The 16,048-nt window shown below is 40.9% G+C and overlaps 1 pseudogene; it reads right to left on the bottom strand.

The window, feature by feature from the left end:
* Nucleotides 1–580: 580 nt before the first annotated feature.
* Nucleotides 581–14,343, bottom strand: LOC139027576 (insulin-like growth factor 1 receptor; annotated as a pseudogene).
* Between the last annotated feature and the right edge of the window lie 1,705 nt (nucleotides 14,344–16,048).

Below are 16,048 nucleotides of genomic sequence, written 5' to 3'. Positions count from 1 at the left end.
AATAACTGTTTACTTTGCAAGCTCACCAGCAATGGGGCATCATGCAACAATGACTAGCATAGGCCTACTGGTCTTTTGGTACATCAAAATCGCTTGAAATTTATCATTTACTTCATGAAGATTGCATTTGGAATTTTTGTTAAAATGAATTATTACATAATCAAAATGTGTTGTAGACAAAATAATGAAAATGCGTGTCTGGTAGCCAAATAGACAAAGATTTGTCATTGCATGTATAGATGTAATTTGTATTGACTTTGTTGACTGTTTTCCTTGGGACTCGACTTGATACTCAGACCTTGCGAATTGAGACTTGATACTCAGACCTTGCGAATTGAGACTTGATACTCAGACCTTGCGAATTGAGACTTGCTTGTGACTTGATAATAGTGACTTGGTCCCACCTCTGCATAAAACCTTTAAAAAACAACACAAACAAATACAAAATTCTGCAGGAGTAAACAAAAAAAAATGTAAATGGGAGCTCTGTGGACAGGCCGTCCTCTGTGCTGATGTGACTGGGTCTCTGCTGCCCAGACTGTGAAGAGAAAAGCTCAGAGCTCCTTACCTTTCTGGCAGTGGTTGGATGTCCAGCAGCGAGAGTTAAAGTTGCCGTTAAAGCTGGTCGTTGATGCACTGAGCGTTGTCCTCCGTGATGCCTGGACACACATCACCACACTCCTTGGACTGGTTGTTCCCCGCGATGAAGTTGTTGAACTCTGCGTCCATGATGAGAGACCAGTCCACAGAGTCCAGGTAGCAGAGCTCCGGGTTCTTCTCGATCCGGATAGCCCCTCGTGTGATGTTCCTCAGGTTGTACAGGCCAATGTCCTTCAAACTGGTCATCTCGAAGTCACCAGGGCGTGTAGTTGAGAAGAGGTGCGTCGCGGATGACGTTTGAGTTGGGGAAGAGCGTGCTGAGGCTGTCCAGGCCGGACACGCGGAACAGGAGCAGGTAGTCGGTGATGACGGTCAGCGTGGGAAGCTGAAGGGAGCGAAGAGCTCTGGTTGAGGTTGTTGGTCTTTTCTCCGATGAGGAGGATCTGCAGTGTAGCCCTCCACCACCGTGCAGTTCTCCAGACTCTTGAACTCACTGATGTCATTACGGATGTCGATACTTAGACCACAGACTGGAGGAGAGAGAAGGGAAAGAAAAATCACACATTATTACATCATAGTTAATCATTTTAAAACACAGTATTGTGTCCCTTATTCAGTGTACCTAAATAAATGTAACCTTTTGGACTATATTATATATGAATTTATTTGTCTGCATACCTATTCATTGTATTCATTCTGTTTACCATGTCTACCATGTAAATCTACCATGTTAAATGTTTCTTTTCAGGGGGTGGACCTGGCTTAAAGCGTACTGTCAGCCAGTCCCAGAAATATGTAAGAAACAATGAGCACCAAAATAACAAGCACAACACCCCTTAAAAGGGCTGAATCTAATCTTCTTGAGATAATTTCTGAAAAATATATAGGACTTCTTGTGTTATGCTATACTATTTAGGCCATGCTTTGTTCTCGTCATGTACAAAGCTTATTTGTTGCTTTTGTTTCATGGTTGTAACTATTGTCTGTAATGATGGTCCAATGTGACAACAAGGTCTGTGGCAGAGGCATTCTTTTTGAGACAAATGAGAGACAAACAGACAGGGTCATCTGAGGTGAGTGTGCTCTTCATACTGAGCAGACTTAGGAAGTTCTCTCTCAAAGACAAGGGTCAATATTTTTTGAGACCACTCTCTTGACATATATCTTATTAAGATCTGGGATCCTAGGTTCCTCTCCTTTACCGGGATACAACCTTGGTTTAAAAACATCCCATCCCTCTCAGCTCAACACACAGAAAACAACACACAAAGCCACAGTCCCTGAGCCTCCTCTGTCTCTCTCTCTCTGTTAACACACACCCACCACGCACGCACGCACGCACGCACGCCACGCACGCACGCACGCACGCCGCCGCACCACGCACGCACGCACGCACACACACACACACACACACACACACACACACACAAGTATAGCTAATGGGATATCATCACTGAAAGACAGCTACGATAACAGACCCTATAAATCCAAGACAATCCTTTCACTGTAACACTTGGAGTAAACCATCTCCTCTGGGTCTATTGATATATAATGACGACAATAATGATTCTAACAGTCCATTTACACCAGGGGAGCAGAGCTACAATTGTAGCCATGACAAAACATTGAATGTTGATTCTCAGGACTGTAGTTCAAAGACAAACCCAAACAAACAGTATCAACATSCGCAATCTCACAGTGGGCGGGAGACCGTTACGCTCCTTACCAACTCCCTGTCCCTATCTATATGTCAAGGCAGGTACTGGTCAAGACAGTACAGTGTGATATAGACGAAACAAACATAGAGAAAACACCACACCAAAGAAACATAGAAAACCCGACAGGTAGCCAAGAGGTTTCAAATGCTACTTGGAAGGTGAAACGATCCGTTGAAGAAATGTCTTGTCATATGAGCTCCTTTGGCTGAACCTGTTCTGTTCTTCCAGAGGCTTAGGACACCCTCTCAGTGAGCGTCACAGGGCCTGTGCAGCGAGAGAAACAGTCGTGCTTCAAATCGCCCGGCCCTGATCCATGTCAACACACAATTTACCTGATGCTATGATTTCTAGAGGTCGATACCGATTAATTCGGCATATTTTTATATATATATTTGTAATAATGACAATTACAACAATACTGAATGAACAATGAACACTTTTATTTTTACTTAATATAATACATCAATAAAATCTATTTAGTCTCAAATAAATAATGAAACATGTTCAATTTGGTTTAAATAATGCAAATACAAAGTGTTGGAGAAAGTAAAAGTGCAATATGTGCCATGTAAAAAAGCTAACGTTTAAGTTCCTTGCTCAGAACATGAGAACATATGAAGCTGGTGGTTCCTTTTAACATGAGTCTTCAATATTCCCAGGTAAAAGGTTTTAGGTTGTAGTTATTATAGGACTATTTGCTGCCTACCACCGCTCAGTCAGACTGCTCTATCAAATCATAGACTTAATTATAATATAATAACACACAGAAATACGAGCCGTAGGTCATTAATATGGTCAAATTCGGAAACTATCATTTCGAAAACAAAACATTTATTATTTCAGTGAAATAGTGAACCGTTCCGTATTTTATCTAACGGGTGGCATCCATAAGTCTAAATATTGCTGTTACATTGCACAACCTTCAATGTTATGTCATAATTACGTAAAATTCTGGCAAATTAGTTCGCAACGAGCCAGGTGGCCCAAACTGTTGCATATACCCTGACTCTGCGTGCAATGAACGCAAGAGAAGTGACACAATTTCCCTAGTTTAATATTGCCTGCTAACATGAATTTCTTTTAACTAAATATGCAGGTTTAAAAAAATATACTTCTGTGTATTGATTTTAAGAAAGGCATTGATGTTTATGGTTAGGTACAGTCGTGCAACGATTGTTCTTTTTTCCCCGCAAATGCGCTTTTGTTAAATCATCCCCCGTTTGGCGAAGTTGGCTGTCTTTGTTAGGAAGAAATAGTCTTCACACAGTTCGCAACGAGCCAGGCGGCCCAAACTGCTGCATATACCCTGACTCTGTTGCACAGAACGCAAGAGAAGTGACACAATTTCCCTAGTTAAAAGAAATTCATGTTAGCAGGCAATATTAACTAAATATGCAGGTTTAAACATATATACTTGTGTATTGATTTTAAGAAAGGCGTGGATGTTTATGGTTAGGTACACATTGGTGCAACGACAGTGCTTTTTTCGCGAATGCGCTTGTTAAATCACCCGTTTGGCRAAGTAGGCTGTGATTCAATGATAAATTAACAGGCACCACATCGATTATATGCAACGCAGGACAAGCTAGATAAACTAGTAATATCATCAACCATGTGTAGTTAACTAGTGATTATGTTAAGATTGATTGTTTTTGATAAGATACGTTTAATGCTAGCCAGCACCTTACCTTGGCTCCTTGCTGCACTCGCATAACAGGTAGTCAGCCTGCCACGCAGTCTCCTCGTGGAGTGCAATGTAATCGGCCATGATCGGTGTCTAAAAATGCCGATTACCGATTGTTATGAAAAYTTGAAATCGGCCCTAATTAATCGTCCATTCCGATTAATCGGTCGACCTCAAATGATTTCTGCTAATTTCCACAAAGCTGTATYTAACCTCACAACAATGACCATAACAAAAGCTCCCAGTTATCATTTTATCTACTGATACTTAGATTTTAATTGAATGGAAGACAAAATATAGCATCTATACATTCATATGAATGACATCCATAGAACCCATACCGCACCATAGGCCAAACATTTACTTTTTTTTAAATCTAGAAGTATCCTAAATGAGATTCCACTTGAGTAATTTAAAAAACATTATCTTCAATTTATTCTGCCAAAAATWGTGAGCACATTGTTTATCGGGATGAATGGCCTTTATTTGCTCCTGTCAGTGTGATGCACTTTTCCAAATTTAGAACGCAAATGATTACTTGGGTAGAAAATAGCATTTGCTTTCTCCTATCGACACGAATGCCCTGGGGCTCCACTTGTGAGCCATCGAGCTGYATGTCCTCTTTGTTTCATTGAGAATTTTCCCTCTGCTCCTTGAACAGCCAGAGGGAGGGGGAGGGGTAGAGCAACTCAAACACAAAGACTAATTTGTTTGTTAGTAAAGAGAAACTCTAGGCCTCACTTCCTGTTGGAGGCATTAATACAATCAGTGGGAGTCTGGTGGGGAAGAGAAAAGAGGAGGGGCAGTGGGGGATATTGTGGCAACGGAGGAGATAGGGATTCTGCCAGACAAGTCTATCTGAGGCCTTACTATCGGTGTAAACCYGTCAGCGATAAAAGGAGAAGGTGAAATGAATTACAAGTATTTTTGGAAGCTATAGYGGCAATTACCTAAGAGACCACGCTTCCTGAAATGATGAACAGATTGTCTAATACTACAACTAAACCTGTGACACTCCTACACCTGAACATGTCGCGACATCTCTGTTCTGAAACCAACAGAGAGAGAGAGGGAGAGAGAAAAGATGGAAATTAAGAAGGTAAGAAAGAAATAACGAATCCCACCTCACTGCTTTCTCACTACCTTGTTAAAGGCGTCAGCATGCTTCAGTTCGGCTGGCGCCTAGCCGAACTCAGCTAGGTGAACCGAATGAGTGTGCTTGCATACTCCCTTAAAAGACCTTCACTTGAAAAACAAGAGAAAAGCAGCAATAGTACTGTTTGTCCATTTTGAGACGCCATAGCCAGTATACACTTCCTCAARAAAGTCAGAATCTAAGATAACTGTCATTAATATAGACSTTTTTGCTGAGGACATCTTAGTCGCGCAATTTTACARTATTTCTCATTTAAAATATGTGCATGAAAATGAGCTGAATAACAACAAAGACTTCACTGAATAATCCCTACTGTTGACCAATCACCAACGAAGGGGCGTAGACTTTCAGATCTGTGCATCCTGACAAGCCTGGTCCATTTGCACAAAATATGATTTGTCTTCATACTTGCATAAGAATTCATTTAAACAGACAGTATGGGGAAATTAATACAATGCCAGCCCTGACAGCAGTCATTTCCTATTGTTGTGTAATGGCTGTATCTAGCAGTAACCACTGTCCTCACAATGGGATAAGCACACATAGAATAAAGTGCTTCTCCCTGTCCCTGTTCACACTGCTGAGTAAACACACATATCTCCAGCGCGTAATGGGATCCAGCGGCTCATGTTCATGATTGATAACCTTGCCCTGACCTTCCATAGAAATGTCATCCCACACACAGTCATACACACACGCGCAAGCATGCCCACACACACAAACGCACAAACACGTGACTCTGTAAAAGAGCYAGTGCATTTTTATTCTGTAAAAATCCAAGGGTAGTAAACAACTTGASTATTACAATATATCAGCCGTGATCTTTTAACAGACTAAAAATGCACATTTTGCTTTAACTGAACTTTGACTGACAGGTTAAGCTGTGCCGCATAACAGGAGAGGACGTCTGTCCCTATGGGACAGATCAGTATGTTGAGGTCTTTATCAAAGGTTACTGAAACCATTTAACAGTCTAGTATGAGACCATTCTCGGAAAGCAAACAACTGTATATTTTTCAGGTCTTCCCACTGTAATCCCCAGCAAGGTTGTTATGGGGAGTAATCTGATGGAGACAAGCTCTGGGGCTGGACTTTATTGAAATTAATCACCCACAAATTCATGTCCATCAGAACACATGATACTTTCCCAAAAGAATGTGCTCAGAAATGCAGACAAATGTGAGCATCTGATGGGCAGTGCAAAGGCAGTGGACCTGGTCCCTCCCTCCATCCCAGTACCTCACACCTGCCACCTCAACTTCACTTAATCCCACACATGCTGGAAGTCATCTGACCWGTGGTCTGGTGGGCCACTTCCCCTGCCTGGTCTTCACTTCAAAAGGCTCAGACATCAGACCCAAACTGGTAACACAACACTGTCACCCCCTACACATGCACTCCAAACCCTCTCCTCGGTTCCATCGCAGCATGGCAGAGAAGAGGGTTTGGAGTGCATGTGTAGCCAAACTGGTAACACAACACTGTCACCCCCTACACATGCACTCCAAACCCTCTCCTCGGTTCCATCGCAGCATGGCAGAGAACGGGTAAACACACACATACCTGCAGTCTTTTAAATATAGTTTAGAGTGACATTTAATAMGTTTGCACAATCAGTTCCAATACCACGTATAGTTTAGATTAACAGTTGAGCTATTGAGGTACAGCTAAAACATTAGCTCCCCGCCCCATTTACAGCATCTACAGCTTATTTATATGGTTTCATCATATCAAGTGTTACAAATCAAAGAGCTGCATATTACCAAAGAGATGAGGTTCCCCCAGAACAATAATGCAAATGATGAAAGTCCCCATTTCAATATGCATCTGCCCACAGTCTCTTGATCTGCAGCCTGTCACTGATATAGTCTGTGCAATCTATTAGAAGAGATCATATTTGCAATCATCTTGCAAATTGTACAATACTCCACGGGCTATTAAAGCCACGGGCCACAGCACATGATGTTGTATGCGGCTGGCCAGAGATTGCATATGCACAAATACACTGACAGCCCATTTTAAAYAAGTGTTTAATTAAGCATTGTAAACCTMAGCTTGCGGCCTGGAGAAGCCGTAGGACAGCATTTGACTGCTCTCTCACAAACTAGCACAGTGACACACTTTTCCATCCCTGCCTGCACAGGGACATGCCAGTGAGACAGGCTGCCTGCCACGCTGCGCTGTACTGCAGTGCGAGAGCAGAACAGCGCACAAGTCACACACACAGGCATGCCCACTGACTCCCTCATGGGGGTGAGGAACGATATGCCGGCATCACTGCCCCCTTAGCGGATCCAGGGCTAGGGGGCRGGCAGAGGCACAGAGCAAGAGACCGAGGAGTCTTACTGTCTCACTCATGAGAGAGAGGGTGCATTTCATTTTTTATTTAACCTTTATTTTGACCAGGAGTCATGCTGAGACCAGTCTTTTTTTTACAGATGAGCCCTGTATCACATCAATACACATCAATATACACATAAAACGAATTCATGTCTGAGTCACTAGTCCCAGTCCCAGTCACGAAGGCCGCAGCACCGCAGTCATCTGTACCCCTCAACCAAAGGCAAAGTGGGAACTTGGATGTTAAATGCAGAGGAACATCTACCCACCCACCCCTTTCTGTGTAACCTTGGTGACAGCTACTGCCATTCTGCTTTCCAGGAAGAATGGATCCAGTCGTAACTATGCATTAGCAATGCCAGGGAGTCTGCGTTAAGCAAGGGGCAGGAGTCACAGGACATGAACAAACAGTGGATGTTGAGTCTAACAATACACACACAGTGAGATCTGTCTTCATTTAAGTCCAATAGTCCCTACAGGTGAGAATAGCATCATTATTCTGAATTGTAATTTTAGCCCTGAATCCCACACAAACCTTTACTTGAGCTCCAACAAGCGGTTAGTGGAGTAAAGTTATGAGTCATGCTAGCCAAAAGGAGTACCTCAAATAGTGTGTGTCAAAGTGTGGCTGGGGCTGGGGTTCGATAGGAGCATGTGTCTGCTGCCAGGCCAGGCTGTCCAGAGACCGCCCGTGTGAACAGCAAAGACCAATAAAACAGTTCACAAACTCTCCACTCTTCCAATCAACAAAACCATGTCTGTTTCCCTAGCGGGTGTATTTTTGCACATTCTATTTCCAAACACCAACTTTCTCCTCTCTCTCTCCTCTCTCTCTCTCTCTCTCTCTCTCTCTCTCTCTCTGCCTCTCTCTCTCTCACCCTTTCTCTCTCTCTCCCTCTCTCTCGATGTATCATTGAGCCTTGTTTGCTGTATACTTGGAAGCAATGGCATGGAAAGTTTACTGTGGTGGGAGTTAAAAGGGCGCTTACTGTAATTACATTTTATTAGCAGGGACAGATTATTAAAATTCACAGGGTAAAAAGTATACAAGCCCTAATGGAGCATGACCATTCATTTGCTATGCCCAGAATAATTGTAAATTCTATACATAAAATATAGTCCTTGATTAAATGTAGCAGATTTTTTAAACTTTTGAGCAATATCATACTCATGTACACTACATGACCAAAAGTATGCGAACACCTGCTCATCGAACATCTCATTCCAAATTCATGGGCATTAACTAAAGAGTTGGTCCCCCTTTGCTGCTTTAACAGCCTCCACTCTTCTGGAAACGCTTTCCATTAGATGTTGGAACATTTCTACGGGGACTTGCTTCCATTCAGCCACAAGAGCATTAGTGAAGTTGGGCACTGATGTGGGGTGATTAGGCCTGGCTCGCAGTTAGCTTTCCTATTCATCTCAAAGGTGTTCGATGGGGTTGAAGTCAGTGCTCTGTGCAGGCCAGTCAAGTTCTTCTACACCAAACTCAACAAACCATTTCTGTATGAACCTCGCTTTGTGTAAGGGGGAATTGTTATGCTGAAACAGGAAAGGGCCTTCCCCAAACTGTTGCCACAAAGTTGGAAGCACAGAATCGTCTAGAGTGTCGTTGTATGCTGTAGTGTTAAGATTTTAATTCACTGGAACTAAGAGGCCTAGCCCGAACCATGAAAAACAACCCCAGACCATTATTCCTCCTCCACCAAACTTTACAGTTAGCACTATGCATTGGGGCAGGTAGCGTTCTCCTTGCATCCACCAAACCCAGATTTGTCCGTTGGACTGCCAGCTGGTGAAGCGTGATTCTTGACTCCAGACAACGCGTTTCCATTGCTCCAGAGTCCAATGGCGGCGAGCTTTACACCACTCCAGCCGACCCTCGGCATTGCACATGGTGATCGTAGGCTTGTGTGCGGCTGCTTGGCCATGGAAACCCATTTCATGAATCTCGCTGATGWAYRRWTCTYKTTGTATGTTATGCTGTGAATTTGAACATGAAATGTGTGTCTCTTGTAGATTATTCTGACGTTTTTCATATGATGTACCCAATGACTAATGAACTTGCTATGTCCTCATTGAGATTATACAGAAGTGTTCAATACGCCTTATTTATACACTTTTGTAATATTTATGAAATGCACATTGTTATATTTGGTAGCACTTATTTATTTTCCTTTGCCTCCTACCCCCTTCGATGTGTAGAACGGATGTGGGTGGGGCCAGGTCTACATAAGGGTGCAACTTTCAAAAAATCCCAAAAGCTCTGACGAAGGCCGTGTGGCCGATACGTAAGCTTATTAAATATCGGTGATACTATCAAGAGCAGTGTGCGGTTTCCTTTTTCCTTCATGAATCTCGCTGATGAACAGTTCTTGTGCTGAAGTTGCTTCCAGAGGCAGTTTGGAACTCGGTGGTGAGTGTTGCAACCGAGGACAGATTATTTTTTATCCGCTATGCACTTCAGCGCTCTGCGGTCCTGTTTTTGAGCTTGTGTTTGATACCACTTCGCAGCTGAGCCGTTGTTGCTCCTATACATTTCCACTTCACAATAACAGCACTTAAAGTTGCTTACAGTTGACCGGGGCAGCTCTAGCAGAGCAGAAATTTGACGAACTGACTTGTTGGAAAGGTGGCATCCTATGACGGTGCCACGATGAAAGTCACTGAGCTCTTCAGTAACACCATTCTACTGCCAATGTTTGTCTATGGTAATTGCATAGCTGTGTGCTCGATTTTATACACCTGTCAGCAACGGCTGAAATAGCTGAATCCACTAATTTGAAGGGGTATCCACATACTGTTGTATATATAGTGTATATTCTGTACACTGTTTATTGTAAAAACAGATGGGCTGGCATCAACAATAATTTAGAGTACAAAAAACCTTTAACCATTAAATGAATGTAAACAAGATTTGTTGCCGAAGTGAAATGGTAAACGAACATGTTTATTATCACTTGTTTACTGTTGTCTGGGCTGTATTGGTCTGACCTGAAWGTTCTGAGCTTGTTTCCAGTCCCTACACATGATAGTGAGTTATATGTTGAGAAACTCACCACATGGCTTGGAGGTCAGTGTCAGTGGACTGAGAGGTGTCATTAGCATGCTGTGTGTCAAGACACAGTTCAAGAATAAAATATTTTCATGGGCTTCCCTACTGAGGYGGTGGGACCTTGCCGGGCTCAGCAGGGTGCTGAGAAATGCCCCACTCTGTGATTCACAGTGGTGAGGACGCTGGCCTGACGACACTGGTCAATAGCTCTCAATTGAGTCCTCCTCCTTTTTTCATGCTAATTGAGGTTGTTCCCTGTCTTCTTTCCATGTGAAAATCATCTCCATTATTCCACATCCCCTTTCCTTCCTCTCCTCAGTCCTAGCACACAGCCATGCTTATCAATGACGTCCACAGGTCTACACAAACACACTAGCTAGTAAGTATACGAAATCAACCAGAAATCAATCACATAGATAAAAACCCCTCAKAAAGTATCCAAGTGCAAATGTAATTTCTGATGGATACCCATATTCACTTATAATGTAAATGCAACCACCAAAGTACTATAGATATAGGCCTCAATCAAAAATAAACAGCACCTGACAAACAAATAAATAACAACTGGCTGACAGTAGCTTGTAATAAAGACTGTGTCTAAGTACAATCTGTGTCTAAGTAATTGTTTCACCAATAAACAAACGACACCCCCTTATTGAGCAATTCAGAAGGTTCATTTGTGAAGGGTCTTATTAATCTATCGATTTTGCAGGAGACATGATTCCGTCACTGTTGGGTCCCTTTGCTCCACCACACGGTGTTTAGCCTTAGAGATTCCACTAAGCAGCTTAACAGCAGTCAAACTTAAACAACATCAAAGTGAGACGTTACAGTAAATATTCCTAATATATTTATTCCTCAAGTTATCTTTCTAYTATTTTTCTATTATTCTCTCTGCATTGTTGGGAAGGGCCAGTAAGTAAGTGTTTCACTGTTAGTCTACACCTGTTGTTTATGAAGAAAGTGACAAATAAATTTGTATTTAACGGTAACAAACTCGCCATACTCTATTCAGACGGAACAAAGTCTTCCTAAACTCACTGAGGCTCATTCAACTTTTCCCATTCCGATAATACATGACTGGATAAAACATTTTTGTTCTATTTAGGTCATATACCTTCAACTGTCTTTACAGGTGTACATGAATAAGACTGGAGAATTGTATACTGTGCAAACCTTAACATAGGTCCAACTTTAAGAGAAATATTGACAATGGAGCTTGCTTCGAAACGTCATGACCACTTTATTCACTCTTCAAAAAGACCTGCCCCTTYTTGTCCTGCCACAGTTGTCTTCTCCACCAACTAACAAGCCATTGTCTCTTCGTAGAGACTACTCAAAACATGATGAAGCACACTATTTACACCAATCAGCACAATTAGGAGATTCTATGACAGGTTACAGGAACTATTGTGAGAAAGGATTGCAAGATGGATGGGGAATGTAGATCAACAGTCCTCAAAGCAGAGGATGACCAAAACATTGGGAGATCTGAGCTCACATCCAGTGCACTGTTTTATGTAATGGAAAATAACCTATTTCTTTACAAGCTGCTCAATCCTTCAAAGTCATTGTGCTGCACTTGTGGGAACTACTTACATGTTATTTAAAGATAATTATTCATTTCTTTAACATAGAACTTGCATGTGGATGAGAAGTATTGTAAATAGAGAGAGGACTGAATAGTAGCTCCGTTGTAAATGTGATTTTCCTGAACAGGTCATCTGCATTTCGTGTGTATTCCACCAATTGCTTGCTTACTCATGGCATAAACAATTGTTTAGCATACGCGGGTATCCAACGACCTTGTCCCTGTTTCTGAATATCACACCACTTTGAACAGGTCGCACAGACCTGTGGTAAAGAGATCGAGGCCTATACCTTTATTTGAATACATAGAAGTTGGTAAGAGAATAAACGTTACCATTGTATATTTTAAACTAATTCTGGTGAAATAGCCTACTACTAGGTTTCCTCCAGAATGTGACACCAAGTCCTATATACTATTATAATACAATAATAACAATAGTTTTCTGTATTTGTTGTCAGTACATCAAAGGCCAAAAGCGAAGATTAGGCCTATATATGACAGTATTTTCCTCTAGGCTACTATGCTTGTGGATGTGCATGCGCAGCATGAAATTGGTTCGACTCGAAACCGTGCTTTGCCACCACCACTACGAATGCAAAATGGCCACATGTTTGAAGTAGTAACCTTCATCCATGGATTCATCCTCGTTCGTTTGCGGAAAAGCATAATTGTATAGACTCATTGTTACGGGTGTAATTCACTCATAGGCTACAATATGCTATATGAGCCTAAGATTTGTCCAAAATGAAAAACATAATTTGTTTGTAAGCTACTGTGGAAATCTAACAATTCCAATGACTAATGTGATATGTTTACATTATGCAATGTACCATATGTTCAGCAATTTTCAATAGCTAAGATTTGTTTTAATCATCCATTTGCTTTGGCTATTTACTCCAAATGTGCTTAATCTCTGAACTCATGTGAGCGTGGCTATGAAGCCTACAATAACATGTAGCATGTAGGCCTATGTATCTCTTTAGTGTCATGTAGCCCATATGATATGGACCAAAAATGATAGCCTACTGATACTGTAGTCAGACCAACAATACAGCTGTAACTAAGTAACGTTAATAATAACAGATCAAATAGCTACAATCTCAAACGATAACAGCAGATGTCATTGGCGGCTAAATGTTGAAGCATTGTAACAGCTCGCATGAATGAGGATAAAACCAAAGAAACACGCCAACGAATAGCTACAGTATTATTTTGATTAGGACATCACAATGACACTTACTTTTTCCATTTGCGGACAACAGGCAGATAGCGGAGACAGACAGCATCAGACCCCAAAACAAGGTCGAATTATTCCTCTCTGTCCCAGATCTCATTCCTGATCAATTATTAACCTCACTAAAAAGCAAATAACTTAATTCCAAAAAAGTGGAAAAGGGAGATGATGCCACCAAGATCACAAAAAGTAAAATCCACTGTTTGACAGGTCGATACAAATTCGTGTTTAGAAGATAGGCTACTCTTGTTCCAAGTCTCAGGGTTTTGTGTATAGGGGTATTATTTAAAAAAAATATATATAAGATGAAATAAATTAAAACAATTCGTTATTCTTGCCAMAGACAGAATGATTCAAGGGTGGCTGGCAAAACAGACATCCGTGCCACTGATTTTACTCGACATATGACAGTAATCCGCATCCTCAGTCTCCATCTCTTGAAACATCAGTAATGGTGTGCACGAGCTTTTATGACTGGCAATCGAACGAGATTCACTTGTAGACCAAAGAGTCTTCCGATCTTCTATCATTAATTTCCGTCTGAGTGATGGGCATTAACAATAGAGTCTAGGGTGGAGGCTGAGATGGGAAATGAATGAAAACGTAACTCTGCTCAATAAACCCTCCCAACAAGACGCAATCCAAAATATCCRCCAGAACATAAATGGTTTCACCAATCGCACCCCCTTTTTCTCCCCCCTGCGCTTTCTGTCTTCAAGGTTAACGCAGTCAGTCGGCTCCTTTGCAGCTGAAAAAAAGAGTTATGCCACGCCAGAGTAGACTATCGGGCTTCGGTTGGAGTGGAGTATGGTATACACCAAACTCAAGCTTCCGTTATGTCCTGTGAGTCGTGTATGGTTGATGATGTGTATTTTTTCGTTTTCTCCTACAGCTCCAGTAAGCAGCTATCCTATCACTTGCCCTCGTTCTCGGTCTAGTCCGTAGAATCACTGCTGTAAACAAGAGTCAGGTCCGCTCACATAGAAACACAGCGCWAAGCATAAGGCAAGTCATGGAGAAAAGCTGGAATGGAGTAGCCCTAACCTCTGACATGGATAAGCAATGTTTAGATCACTTTCCACTTGATTCATTCAAAAGTTTACAGTCCTGCAAAAAAATGTAAAAATGACGCAAAGGTTTCCAGTAGATTTGTACACTGTTATTTATAGCTCCCTTTATATAGGCTACAGTTAATAGCCTACATCTGTAATAAACAGTAACGCATTGGTTGCATGTGTTTATATAGGCATATGACCAGACTAAACTATTATTAATTATTAGGCTACTTTTGTTATTACYGGTGCAGTCATGGGCAAGTGCCAAAACAAACACACAGTTTCAACTAATGTGTTATAACTGTTTATTACATTTATAAACTATCTAAACAAATAATTAAGAGTTTATAATCTACATGTAAACCATTTATAACCATAGCCAACCTTAATGTAAAGTAATGCAAATTAAGCTATTTGTTTCATTAGTGGAAGCAAATGTAAAAAGATAAAGGCAATTATTCTGCACATAGGTTTATCTATATATTCCATATATTCTTTTGTGTAGTAGTAAGAAGCGCAATATCTGGAAGGAAATGTTGTTTATTTGTTGTTTCCTGGGAATAGAATATTATATCAGTAGCYTAAACGTCATATGAAATCTAGAAATGTTACAATCCAGCCCCTCTTGATGTTTGCCTGTATCAAAACAGGCAGGCCTAATCCCTTTTTCAGGGATAAACATTTAACAAGCACAAAATATTTTTGTTGTTGTTTCACAATCACAGTGCAACATTGTATTGTCTGATGCATTGTGCTTTATTAGAATGCAAAACAATTTGTTATATTGGATTAGGCCTACTGATATAGATTTACACAGAGAATATAAATAGCCTAGCACCCTAGCCTGTATATATGTATATTTCCGCGGTGCCTGTTTGATTGAATTCTGTCGGAATATTTTGGTTGTAGGCTAAATGGATGGGAACGTCTTTTTCAAATGGTTTATCTCAAACCATACCCAGTTCCGAATTTTTATGTGCACATAGGCTACTTTGCCTGTGACACACGATTGCCCAAAGCAAATAGTAAAATCCGCCACAGAGTTTTATTGAAATGCACGGATTGGACTCAATATTAGCCTTCATTCATCCGTAGCCTGTCTGGCTTGTTTTGCATAGATAGCGCACAATGGGCGGGCCTCAAATAATCAAAGTTAAATCTGCAACAGTACAATTCTGAATTGAATACATTGAATTGTGATGAAATAATAAAACAGGTCACCAATTCTTGTTTGACATTTTTGGTGTTAACTTATATATACATCATCCCATGACATGATTTTTGTTTCACAAAGTTTATTTTGTTTGGATTTGTTTCTTAACATATTGAATTTTGCTGCATATTTTGTTACTTACAAATCATTTGTAAAAACAATTCTATAGCATATTTGTTCAACCATGATAAAATAAATTATGTGGAGAATTATGTTCCATATTTTGTTACTTACAAATGTTTGTAAGTATAGCCAAAATCAATTTCATGTTGCCAAAACTAAGAATCAATTATTGATACTTAGTGTAATTTGTGTAAATAGTTGTGACTGCTTTAGACTTCAGTCAGTGAAGAATTGCTCTACTATTACAATTTATACTTTTGGAGTGTTGAGCTCAACAAG

Source organism: Salvelinus sp. IW2-2015, linkage group LG4q.1:29, assembly GCF_002910315.2.
Source record: "Salvelinus sp. IW2-2015 linkage group LG4q.1:29, ASM291031v2, whole genome shotgun sequence".
In the NCBI taxonomy this organism is placed as follows: Eukaryota; Metazoa; Chordata; class Actinopteri; order Salmoniformes; family Salmonidae; genus Salvelinus; species Salvelinus sp. IW2-2015.
Note: the sequence above shows the minus strand (reverse complement) of the source record. Positions and strands in the feature narration are given on the sequence as shown.